The sequence below is a fragment of the Microcebus murinus genome, chromosome 7 (assembly GCF_040939455.1).
Source record: "Microcebus murinus isolate Inina chromosome 7, M.murinus_Inina_mat1.0, whole genome shotgun sequence".
Taxonomy (NCBI): Eukaryota; Metazoa; Chordata; class Mammalia; order Primates; family Cheirogaleidae; genus Microcebus; species Microcebus murinus.
Genome location: NC_134110.1, coordinates 44,422,005 through 44,435,964, shown reverse-complemented (window position 1 = coordinate 44,435,964; position 13,960 = coordinate 44,422,005). Strand labels below are relative to the sequence as shown.

Genomic DNA, 13,960 nt, shown 5'->3' with positions numbered 1-13,960 from the left:
AAAGCTGTAGTAATTAAAACAATATGGTATTGGCACAAAAACAGAAATATTGACCAGTGGAACAGATGTGAGAATCCTGATATAAAACCATCCTCATATAGCCATCTCATCTTTGACAAAGCAGACAAAAACATACGCTGGGGAAAAGAATCCCTCTTCAATAAATGGTGCTGGGAAAACTGGATAGCCACCTGTAGAAGGCTAAAACAGGACCCACACCTTTCACCTCTCACAAAAACCAACTCACGCTGGATAACAGACTTAAACCTAAGATATGAAACTATTAGAACTCTAGAGGAAAAAGTTGGAAACACTCTCCTAGACATCGGCCTGGGCAAAGAGTTTATGAAGAAGTCCCCAAAGGCAATCACAGCAGCAACAAAAATAAATAAATGGGACATGATCAAACTACAAAGCTTCTGCACAGCCAAAGAAATAGTCATGAAAGTAAACAGACAGCCTACAGAATGGGAGAAAATTTTTGCATCCTATGCATCCGATAAGGGACTGATAACTAGAATATACTTAGAACTCACGAAAATTAGGAAGAAAAAATCAAATAACCCCATTAAAAAGTGGGCAAAGGACTTGAACAGAAATTTTTCTAAAGAAGACAGAAGAATGGCCAACAAACATATGAAGAAATGCTCAACATCTCTAATCATCAGGGAAATGCAAATCAAAACCACAATGAGATATCACTTAACCCCAGTGAGAATGGCCTTTATCAAAAAATCTCCAAACAATAAATGCTGGCGTGGTTGCGGAGAGAGAGGAACACTCCTACACTGCTGGTGGGACTGCAAACTAGTTCAACCTCTGTGGAAAGCAATATGGAGATACCTTAAAGCGATACAAGTGAATCTACCATTTGATCCAGCAATCCCATTGCTGGGCATCTACCCAAATGATCCAGTGACACTCTACAAAAAAGACACCTGCACTCGAATGTTTATAGCAGCACAATTCATAATTGCAAGGCTGTGGAAACAGCCCAAGTGCCCATCAATCCAAGAATGGATTAATAAAATGTGGTATATGTCCACCATGGAGTACTATTCAGCTCTAAGAAACAATGGTGATATAGCACACCTTATATTTTCCTGGTTAGAGCTGGAACCCATACTACTAAGTGAAGTATCCCAAGAATGGAAAAACAAGCACCAGATATATTCTCCAGCAAACTGGTATTAACTGAGTAGCACCTAAGTAGACACATAGGTGCTACAGTAATAGGGTATTGGGCAGGTGGGAGGGGGGAGGGGGGCGGGTATATACATACATAGTGAGTGAGATGTGCACCATCTGGGGGATGGTCATGATGGAGACTCAGACTTTTGGGGGGAGGGGGGGAATGGGCATTTATTGAAACCTTAAAATCTGTACCCCCATAATATGCCAAAATAAAAAAAAAAAAAAAATATGCATTCTCTTCCACCCATTAATTCTACTTCTAAGAATGTGACTCAGATATTGAATAAGACAAGTATTTATGCAAAGATGTGTATAAAACTATGTTCAACTCAGCATTCTTAATTCTAGTTAAAATCAAAAACAATCTAAATGCTCAATAATTGGAGACTGGGCACACAAATTATGTACATTCAAAAAATGAAATAATGTAGCCAACAAAGCAATGATACAAATCTGTGTGAAAGGATATTAAATATGTTCAATGAAAAAGCATGTTATATGAAAGTAAATTTATAATTCCACTCTGGTAGCTACTGAAGTAATTTTATGTGTGTGTTTATTTATATATATTTATGTGGACGCAATTGCATGTGTATAGACACAAATGAAAAAAGTCAATAGAAGAATGAACAAAGTATAAATAGCAGTTATCACAGCGGTAGTGGGATGATGATGAAGAGGAGGAGGAGGAGGAAGAATATGATGATTGCTTTTGCTTTTGCTTTTTATTTTCTATTTAAATTTCTTAACTTAGATTACTTGTATAAAAATAAATACATGAAAGTAGGGAAAGCTAATTCAATTGAGTATGTGTCCTTAAAGCAGAAACTAAAGTGTTACCTAGATGCAATTCACTGTCCAGACTAGCCTGGCTGTTAAAGAACTCTTGAGGCCATCTCAGTAATTTACCTTGAGAAAGGTAGGTAGCTAACACATTATCTGATGCTTATCTGAATGTATTTTACAGAATCTCTTAATAACATATTTTCCTGTTTCTTCCCTGTTTCTTTTTATCCATATCACTCTAACAAAATGTTTTTCCTTGTCCTGGTGATTAATTTGTGCTTTTATATTAGGAAAGAGATTATGAACCTCCCTTTACCATAAATCAGAGTATGACATTGTTCAGCACATATACACAGTATTTTAGTTCATGGTGATCCAAATTCTCTAACTGTATTTTTATACCATCCTCACAGTGTCTGCCTCAGACTGAAAAGGAAGGATATTCAGGTTTCCAAAACCAGTAAGAATTTGGATAGAGTCCTCAGACAACTTATTCATTTTTTTTCACTTCCTGGTTTCTGGCTGAGACATGTGATGTTGGAACATTTTAAGTCCACATCCCAGTCTTTAAAAAAATGAGGAAATACCCCAGTAAAGAAACAAAAGCTCCTGAATTGGATGACTTTAGAAATCCATCAAGTTATAAATAGTCTTTAGAAGAATCACCCTCAGTGCAGAAAATACTTGTATGTGGGTATCTGCTTTTACACATTACTGAAAGTAGTTACTTTGAGAAAACAGAAAAAGTTCAATGCCAAAGAACTTTTTGTTCACTAAGAGCTAAAAATGAGATGTAAGAGTTATCTGATTTTTTAGCATAACCAAAAATTGACAGGGAAGGAGTACCAAGTGAGACCTATTTATATACATGATCTCAAGGAATCCCCTCAATGATTTCCTAGAAAAACTTCTTAGCACCCTCACTTTACAGATAATAAAACTAAGCCCTAGACACTAAATAAGTTGTCTAGGGTTACACTATTTGCATGTGGCACAGACAGAATTTGACCTAAAATCTTTACACTCTTGTTTAGATTGGAGAGAGAGACAGAACTAGAGAGAAAAAAACATTATTGGTACATTTGTTGAAATTAGAACCAATAATAAATATCTTCTCTGGCCAGTGTCTGAACCAATTAACGAATAAGAATAAGGCAAGTGAGACAGCAAAAGATTGTCTTTATTACTGACAAAACTGATATGAGGGGAAGGAGCTAATATCTTTGGGAAGATGGACTTACCAATACTGAGCTGAGAATTAAAGCAAGCATCCCATCCAGGTATAGACCATTCTTGAAAGCCACAGCTTCCACTCTGGAAGCAAGCAGAAAAAAAAAAAAAAAAAAAAAAAAAACAAGAACCCATGTTCTCTGTAGGCAGTCTGCCTCCCAGGAATAAAAATAAATAAATAGGAGGAGGATCAAGATGGCGGACAAGAAACACCGCCAGAAAGAGTGTCTCTGCAGAAAAGACACATTCTAGCAGAAATTAGAAATAAGAAGCAAGAAGGCGAGCATACAGCAGATGAGGGCCAGAAGGAGGGGTATCTGAGACCCTGGGAGATTCCACGGGAGGAGGCTACGGAGGAGAAATGGAAGCTGAGACCGCCGGAGCAGCCCAGAGACCAGTGGGAAGGGTAGGTAGATAAATCACCTTTCCCCTCCCCTGCATTTGGGACTGCTGGTGGGCTCCCCAGTGGGTGGAGAGACCTGTGGACACCAGCCCAGAGACGGCCGCCGCCAACTAGTGGTGAGCCTGTAGGGAACAAAGCACCAGACTCCCAAATCCCTCGGGGCACCTCCGTGTGCACAGACCCAAGCCGCGTGGCAGGCACTATATTGCCTCCTTCTCCCCTCCGCCGACCCTACCCACGGCTGCCCAGAGAGACAATACAGCCACCAGCCAGAGGCACCTCCAGGGAACGGGATCTTCCCTTTTGGGACCCTACAGCTGACTAAGGGGAATTCAGACTGTGAGCTCCCTACCCGCCAGCCCTCCCAGGTGTTGCTGGCACCGTGTTCCCAGGAGAACGTGTTCCCTGTCTCTCAGAGGCTGAGAGACACAGACACAGCTTGGGCTCCCTGTGGGTGAATTGGGACAGGACCTCCTCTCCCTGGTGGGGATACAGTTTGAACTCTGGGACCCAGAGGTCAGACCTGCATACCAGATCCCGTGCACCGAGGTCTAGCATTGCCTGGGGCACAGAAGGGATATTTGTGAACAGCCTGCTGAGGTGTGTGTGCCTCCAGGGGCAGATCAGTGTCCTAGAGGGCAACTCTCCCACCAAGGAAGGCCGTGCGCCCAGCCCAGGCAGTGTTTCTGCACAGGGAACCTCCCCGCCGACTTCCCAATGTGGGGAGGCCTGGTGACCTGTGGTCTGGCCTGCTGGCAGAGGCCCAGGAGTAGCTTCAGAGTTGGGGAGGGTGGAAAGAAGCGAGGCCCACTCCAGACTGCCGGTCTCAGACAGCCCCACCCCCACAAGCAGACTTTCTGGCTGAGCGGGACCATTCCAGCCCACCCTGACAGCTTTTCCTGGAAGCAGAGAACAGAACTTTGACCACCCCATTGGTGGTGCCTGAGGGCAGGCTTACCCAACCCAGCTCCGCCCAGAACAAGAGCTGATAACAGGACACAAAAACAACAGCATAGCCTGTTCCACCAAGCAAGCGCCACCAACTGACAGGGACAGCATCCTGCACAGCCTTTTCATGGCACCCACAGACTCATTATACAGGGAGGGATTGAATCTCACCCACAGACACCACCTAACGGCTCAGAAACTAAACAAGGCGTGTGAATACCCAAACAAAAACCTAAAGGAAAGAAACAACAACTGATCGACATGGGAAGAAATCAGCGAAGGAACTCAGGAAATATGAAGAACCAAACGGAAAACACAGCCCCGAAGAGGAGCACCAGCCCCCTAGAAATGGACACCAACCCAAATCAGGCAACCAAAATGACAGAAGAGCAATTTCGTATGTGGATCATAAGAACACTCACCCAGCTGCAACAACAACTCAATAACCAACACAAAGAAACCACAAAAAGCCTCCAGGATCTGGAAAAAGAAATGGACACAATGAAGAAAAGTTTAACCGAACTCCTGGACATGAAGAATCAATTCAAGGAACTACAAAATACAGTGGAAAGTCTCAAGAACAGGGTAGATCAAACAGAATAAAGAATCTCAGAGCTTGAAGATAACACTCTCTAATTAAATAAATCAGTCACAGAAATAGAGCAGAGAAACAAGAGAAAAGAGCAAAGCCTACAAGAGCTGTGGGATTATGTGAAGAAACCTAACGTGAGGGTCATAGGATTACCAGAAGGGGAAGAAGATAACACTCAAGGGTTGGACAAGCTGTTTGAAGATATAATAGAGGAAAATTTCCCAGGCCTTGCTCAAAATCTTGATATACAAGTTCAAGAAGCTCAGAGGACCCCTGGGAGATTCACTGCAAACAGGAAGACGTCACGACATGCAGTCATCAGACTGACCAAAGTATCAACTAAAGAGGCCCTTCTAAGAGCTGTAAGACAAAAGAAGCAAGTGACATACAAGGGAAAGCCAATTCAAATAACATCAGACTTCTCTAATGAGACTTTACAAGCAAGGAGAGACTGGGGCCCCATTCTCACTCTTCTGAAACAAAACAATGCCCACCCTAGAATCTTATTCCCTACAAAACTAAGCTTCATATATGAAGGAGAAATAAAGACATTCTCAGACAAGCAAAGTCTCAGAGAATTCACCAAGACAAGACCAGCCCTACAAGAAGTACTCAAAACAGTGTTACGCATGGAACACCATAATAAAAACTCACGAATATAAAAACAACCAAAACCCAAAGATTAAAGGCCAGATACTACAATGGCTCAAGAGAGAAATCAAAGCAACAACATTCAACCCAACAGAATGATCAGTAATCTACCTTACCTATCAGTTCTCTCAATAAATGTGAATGGCTTAAACTCTCCACTCAAGAGACATAGGCTGGCTGAATGGATAAGAAAATACAGGCCAAGTATATGCTGTCTTCAGGAAACACATATAACCTGCAAGGATGCAAATAGACTAAAAGTAAAGGGGTAGAGATCAGTATTCCAGGCAAGTGGAAGCCAAAAGAAGGCTGGCATGGCAGTTCTAATTTCAGATGATTTAGTTTTTAAACCAACAAAAGTAGTGAAAGACAAAGAGGGTCATTATATAATGGTGAAGGGCACACTTCAACAAGAAGAGATAACAATTTTAAATATATATGCACCCAACTTAGGTGCACCCAGTTTCATAAAGCAAACCTTACTGGATCTAAGCAAATGGATTAATAGCAACTCCATAATCACAGGAGATTTCAACACCCCACTGACGGCACAAGACAGATCCTCCAAACAGAAAATTAATAAAGAAATAATTGACTTAAACAAAACCTTGGAACAACTGGGTCTGACTGACATCTCCAGGACATTCTACCCAAAATCCACTGAATATACGTTCTTCTCATCAGCTCACGGGACATTCTCTAAGATTGACCATATCCTAGGACACAAAGTAAATCTCAAGAAATTTAAAAAAATAGAAATCATACCATGTACCTTCTCAGATCACAGTGGAATAAAAGTATAAATCAACCCTAACAGAAACTCACATTTCTACACAAAAACGTGGAAATTAAACAACCTCCTACTAAATGATTACTTCATAAATGAAGAAATCAAGATGGAAATTAAAAAATTCTATACTCCTACACTGCTGGTGGGACTGCAAATTAGTTCAACCTCTGTGGAAAGCAATATGGAGATACCTTAAAGCGATACAAGTGAATCTACCATTTGATCCAGCAATCCCATTGCTGGGCATCTACCCAAAAGATCCAATGACACTCTACAAAAAAGACACCTGCACTCAAATGTTTATAGCAGCACAATTCATAATTGCAAGGCTGTGGAAACAGCACAAGTGCCCATCAATTCATGAATGGATTAATAAAATGTGGTATATGTATACCATGGAGTACTATTCAGCTCTAAGAAACAATGGTGATATAGCACATCTTATATTTTCCTGGTTAGGGCTGGAACCCATACTATTAAGTGAAGTTTCCCAAGAATGGAAAAATAAGCACCACATATACTAACCAGCAAATTGGTATTAACTGAACAGCACCTAAGTGGTCACATAGGTACTGCAGTAATAGGGTATTGGGCAGGGGGGAGGGGGGCGGGTATATACATATATAATGAGTGAGATGTGCACCATCTGGGAGATAGTCATACTGGAGACTCAGACTTGTGGGGGGAGGGGGGCAAATGGGCATTTTTGAAATCTTAAAATCTGTACCCCCATAATATGCCAAAATAAAAAATAATTAAAAAAAAAGCCAAAGTGAAAAAAAAAATTATCTGAAAAATTCTCTGATAGGGGACTGATTGAATAAACAATGTTTCCTCAAAAATAAATAAATAAATAAAATAATAACCAAAAAAAGATGAGGTGAGCTAAGTTTGCCTACTTTATTCTTTCTAAATTTAGCAATAAGAAAGTCTCGCTCCTTCCCCTGTGGAGCAGTAGAGGCGAGGGCAGGAGAGAGACAAGGAATGTTATGTTAGTGGAACTTCCTCCACACTCTCAGGAGTGTGGGAGAGTGATTCCCACACAACAATTTTGATTTGTGCAGTCTGATAACTTCAAGCATCAAACTGTGTTTCTTTTCCAGCTTTCATAAATTTTAGGGATTCTTGAAAAAAACGTAAAAAGAATCTGAGAAGTCTGGAAGGCTGAGCCTTCCCCAGTATTTTTCCTCCCCTTCCATTCCATCACGTCCTGCCACTCCCTGCCCCAGATGTAGACATAACTCTGAGTTAGAGTAAGAAAAGTTTATTTGTAAAAGGGAGGAGAGTTTTGGAAGATAAGATTCCCAGGGGAAAAGGCAATTGAGGAGCACCTAACTGATATTCCTTTAAAGTTGGGAGGATCTGCAGGGTGGAGAAGGCTGAGATTTTTCTTCACAGATGGAGTATGATGAGAGATTGCCCAACAGATGTGTCTTGGGACTCCAGAACATGATAGCAGAGCTGGGAAGGAAGCAGGTCATATCTAGGACCACCTCCAGTACCTACAACCCACAATTGATATGGAAGAAATTCACATGTGCCAACATGTAAATGCATGGAGATTAGTTGACAAAAAGGTTTGGGTCATGGACCCTGGAAGTCACATGATCAGGAGAAGTGAGGTCTATAGAAGCTGGCGTGGAGAGCATTGTTGGCTGGTTCCACCACTAAAAACATCGGAGGAGGATCAACAAGACTGAGTGCTGCTTGGACACTGAAATACCCTCTCAACACAGCCAGGCAGAGGAGTCACCCAGTGTCATCATCCATAATTTGAAGCAGATGAGAGTGGAAATTGAATCATACCTTCAGCATACCAGTGGATAGCCAGTCATGAAGCAATTGCCCCCAGCTTGCTTGAGAAATTTCCTTCTCTTCGCCTCCTGCTCCATTCTTGAAATTGGGTAGAAAGGAGGGAAAGTCTAAGCAAGAGCTTTAAAATGAACTGACCCTGAGATCAATCTTGAATTTGCTCAAAGTCATTGTATTGAATTTAGAAATTTCCAAAAACAACAACAAAAAAAGACTACATAGTTATTCTATTAAGGAGCAGAGAGTAGGGCTCATGGCCGAAGGAAAAATAGTTGCTTCTTGCATAAATGGGTTTTGTGAATTATCCATGGATCGATATAACTGTATCCATAACTTCATTGTGCTATTGTGTTGCATTTTTTCTTCTAACCACTTCATCTAGGTCCTGGAGCAAGGTGAATAGAAAAATTAGCACTATTCATTGTGCTATAATTAACAGAAGAGCAGATTTTACAGACCTGAATCTAGAATATTCCAAGGAAAGCAATTCTAAGTACTTTCATAAGAGAAAACTATTTCTCAATGGTTCTTTGAATTCTTGCCAAGACCCTCAAATGAGATAAATCTAAAATCACAGCTCTTGACTGTAGTAGCTGAGAAGTGGTTGTTTGGAGGATATAATCTCTATGACAACCTTGTGCTTAGAGAGAGCTCTTTTTATATTACATCAATAATACAAATGTCCTTGATGGCTGATATAACGGGTTTTCATACTCATTTTCTATTTCTCTATTTTGCGTGGATGATGATGTGAAAAGCGGAACCAAAAATAACTGATCTTACATATACCATTCCTCTGCTGCATTAGGGTATGTTACAGCTGTGATCTCCACAATGTAATTAAAAGGTGTTTCTGGTTAACCATCAGCATATAGAGTAATCCAGATGTTCTACAATGCATGACACAAGTATACTAGAATTAGACAGGTGGAAGAGAGAGAGATTTCTAGTTCCCATCCCACCCCTCAATTTTAAAGCTAATGAATCCAAGGTTCAGAGAAATATTGTTATTTGGCTAGCATGCCTGAACTCACTGGTGGTAGAACAGAAAGCAGAACCTAGGTCTTGGGGAAAACATTCTTGGGCTTCTTATACTTATGAGGAATATATTTCTATTTATATTCAATTCTCCTGAAAACATAATTCTCTATGAAGATGCCTTATAAATCCAGAATCAGTCAGTATACAATAGAGCTTCAGAACTCAGCCTCTGAGACTAGATTGGTTGGTTTCAAAACTTGATGCCTCCACTCATTAGCCATGTGAATGGATAAGTAGCTTAACTTCTGTGGCCTTATTTCCTTATTTGTATAATGGAAAAATTAAGTGTCTCCTTCAAAGAACTCTTGTGAAGGTTAAATAATTTATCCATATATATCCCTTAGAAGACTGGCTGCACAGTAAAACTCAATAATGTTCTTTCTTCATATATATGGGGACATGCACCCATGGAGGAATCACCCAATGAAATGAGCACAGTGAGGCAATGAGGGGGACCAATGTTTTAATACATTTTATGGTTTACAGTCTTCTTGCTTAAAGATGTAATATTTATTGGAAATAGGTGTGGACATAGCATTATTGAGGAAGACTAAAGAATCCTGAGTAATTTGGCTCCTTAACTTTGGATCTCGCCCCTTGTTCCCTTGGCCATTTTCTCCCTTTCCTATTGTTTCTGAACTATTTAGGAAAGTTTTAAAGGAAAAGAGAAAATTAAGAGCAGCTGATGGAACTTTCTGGCTCCTTTACTGGACACTGTAAAAATGTAGAGTGACCTAAATTCACACACAGCATCCCATGAATGCCTTAGAATTCCAGATGCAAATACTTTTTCCTTCATTTTCCCTATTTCTATCCTCTGTCTCTCAGCTGGGGAATTCCTATGAGCAAATCTCAGTGCGTTTTCATCTGGATGAATCCTGGGAACCCAGACATATCATGCAGCATCTGGGAAACATGGGAAACCCTCTAGTTAACCTCCCCCGAGTTATCTGGAGATGAGAAACATCTGTTACCATCTTTTCAGTGACAGGGTATTTGATGGGTTTATTTTTCTGCTTTGCTTTGGATATTCTCCGCAAAATACTTTCCATAAAGAAGTCATAGGTACAATAAACTCATGAACTTGAGGCATTTACCAATCATAAAAACACTGTAAAACATCCCAGTTATAATCATCTCCCATTATTGAAAAATACCTATTGTTAATAATATATAGTTAAGATATTCAAAGGATTGGGCTTTTGGCTCTCTGCAGAACAGCACCCAAGAAGCAAGCTCTCTACGTTAGTTTGAACACAACTGGAAGAAATAAAAAAAAATGCAGTGAAACAGGTGCAAGGGTGTTGGAGTCACTGAAGCATTGATGTAACTGTCTTAAGTCTCATAGAATAGTAGCATTTGGCAGGTCTCTATATAAATAAGGTTAGGTTTGCCAAAAAAAGTAAAATAACACTACTGGTAAGTTTGAAAAAAAATCATATCCTATCAGAATTTCCCTGCATTCCATCCAAAATTTCTATGAAACCTTGGTAATTGGCTGATTCATCACATATAAATGCCATTCCAAAAAAGAATTAAAAAGAAACTATAACTTTCCCACTATTGCTCTGTAGAGAAGCAAAGAGCAATATTAAAGATATGTTTGCCAATTTCTTGTTCATAAAGAAATATGCCATTTTTGCTTAGTGATATTCTTTCTCCCCTCAGCCCCTCTAAGGTAGTAGTATGATAATTTAAGGAGTATCTAAAATGATAAAAGCAAGAATATAAAATATTCTTTCTTGTGAATGAAATGGCTTTGGTTAAGTTATGTAAATATATACAGATGAGCTTGGCTGATTGCAAACTGACATTCATCTGAGTTTCAAATTGAAGTAATCCACCTCACCCATTTAAGCAGTTAACTGACTTACAATAAGTTTATGACTGCAACTCAGTTGGATGGCTTTAATCAGGGTTTAAATTACATGAGATTCATAGATCATAAGATTTAGATTTTTTTTCTTTATGGGTGTGGGGAGAGAGCGGGCTGGGAAACAAGCCCTTGGATGAAGTACTGGGAACATTTTTTTTTTAACTATTAAAGATCTGTTTACAATCTATGGCATCCCATTTGGGTTGCTCTTTAGCTAAATAAAATGACAACTGTCTTCTGTTTATAACTGAGAAATTCCTGTGGCTGTAGAGTCTAGGGACTAACCTTCAACTCACAGAGACTTCCCAAACTCCCACTTCATTGTTTCTTACCCATGTGACTTTGTGATGACTCCACTTCCAGTTCAGAAATAAATCTTCTAGAAGTATTGCTTAGGATTGTAAATTGATATATGAAAAGAAAAAAAAAAAAACCCATAATGCAGAAAGTTATTTGCTTAGCTGGTGACACACACCAAAAAGGCACACTAATTAAATTTGTTAAGCATACATTGGACTGAGCTAGTTCCCAGAGAGAAATAATCTGTAATGATATGTGTCATCTCACTTTCAAAGTAAAGAGTCCAGAATTTAGAGAAGATGTTGGAGAAGTCTTATCTTGGGAACGACAATCTAAGTTTTTGACTATGGGTTCATATAAAACAACTCACCCCACTGGGTAGATAATATTTCCAGTAAGCCAACCCTGTGGAGCAGCTTCATAGATCATTTTCATGTCAGTTATCGGGCTCTGCCTGACAGCTGTTCATCTTCCTGAGCCATTGGCCACAGAAGAGCTTATATGTGATGAGTCCCTAATGGTGGCAAAGAGGGTTTGGGGGAGTATTGAGGGGAGGCAGTAGCTTCGTCTTTGTTCAGTAAGGAGATCAGGGGTCTGTTGGAGGACTTATTTTCTCCACTTTTGTTCTGTAGACAGAGTTGGGAAGGAGAATGAAAACAAACACCTTATGTGTCAAGCATATTTACCTTTGTTCTCAGTTTGCTGGGGTTCAAATTATATGTTATGAGCACTGGTTTTTTGTATGCTACGCCATGAGCGCACAATTCAAGTTTTGATATTCAAATCAAAGGCAATTCCATTGTCATTAGTCAAGCATTGTGCTGATCAATGCTTAAAAAATATGTTTCTGTGAGAAACTAGTATCTTCTAAAAGATTAGTAAGTACTTCATAACAAAAAAGTATGCTGTTCCAATGGGTTTAGAAATCACAGGTTAAACAAAGCTAAATAAGTTTATTTTCTGTAGGATTATCATAAACTTTAATGTTATTAATTAGCTGTCCTCTCTCTAAATGATATTTTCAGACAGAGAAAGAGATAGAACATCTCTCAGAGAGAGACAGATGAATGGCTTAGAGAGACCATCACCCACATCTGCCACAATAAAACCACAGGTATTATGATTCTCCAGTGGCAGAGGAACAAGAATAAATAATACTACACTTAAGCCATCAGTTATCTTTTCAACAGTGGCCACTAGCATCTCACACTTCACAGTTTGGGAAATGGAAATGGAGGGCACAGCCCCGGTGTCAAACCTTGTGGATCGCTGTTATGTGACATTGTGCAAATTATTTAACTTCTAGCTTCGATTTTCACAGCCATAAACACGAGCCAATATCTAGCTCCTGAGTTCTTGGAAAGATTGTTTGCCATTATGCCTGCAGCGCTTTGGCACAGAAATGATGAATTGTATTCTTCTTTGTCTCCTGGGCTTTCACTCTCTCCCCAGCCCCAATTTGTCATTTGAACATAAAGTGCCTCAGACAGGAATGGCCACTGTCCTGCCACAGTGCATTTTGCCCCAGAGAACAGAGTTAGTGTCTGAGAGTTATAGACTCCAAAATATCTCCTGTCATTCATCTCATTTATCCATTCAGCCAGGCTGCCAACATATTCTTATGAGGTATCTACTATGAGTCAGGCACTAGGAGTAGAAAGATGGCCGTGGTTTCATTTCCTGACTAAGCTTACTGTCCAATGGTAAAATAAAGCCACTTAAACAATCAGTAGTGATTGAGTGTGTGAACAGATCTGATAGGGAACCTTGAAGATGCTAATTGTGAGGCTAGGAATCCAGGGGAAGGAATGGACAATTCCTTATTTTTTACAATTACAATTATTTTCTCTGACATATGGTGAAGGAACCACCTAAAGATCCCATCCACGGTGGAATAAGAGAGAGAGCTGAGTGAAGAAATGAATGGGAAGGGGCTGTACCTTCAAAACAGGTTTCTCCGTCCTTTTGTAGTTCCTAAGTATGATGATTGGGTTTTCCCGCGCATGCGTGAGATGTGCCTTCCTCAATCTTTCACATTACTGATCTGACATGAAGACAAAAAAAAAAAAAAAACAGGTTTCTCACTTGACCTCCAGAGCAACTTAAAAAGTTAATAAAGAAGAATAAGTAATTTTTCTTAAGTACAAATAGTCATTTCCTACTGGAGCCAAAACAGTTGCCCGAAGTTTCCACTTTCTAGCCCGATTCTTCACCATTGTAGTGTTGTTAAGTGGCTACAGGCAGAATAAACCTAGAGGAATTGGCTTCAAATCTCCCACTAAGGATGAACTCATAATTAGGTACCTAAAGAATGATGCTCCCTCAGAGTTCTGTACT

General features: G+C 39.8%; 1 pseudogene; it reads left to right on the top strand.

Annotated features, from left to right (window-relative positions):
• The first annotated feature begins 13,582 nt into the window (after positions 1–13,582).
• Positions 13,583–13,673, top strand: LOC142872254 (uncharacterized; annotated as a pseudogene).
• The last annotated feature ends 287 nt before the right edge of the window (positions 13,674–13,960 follow it).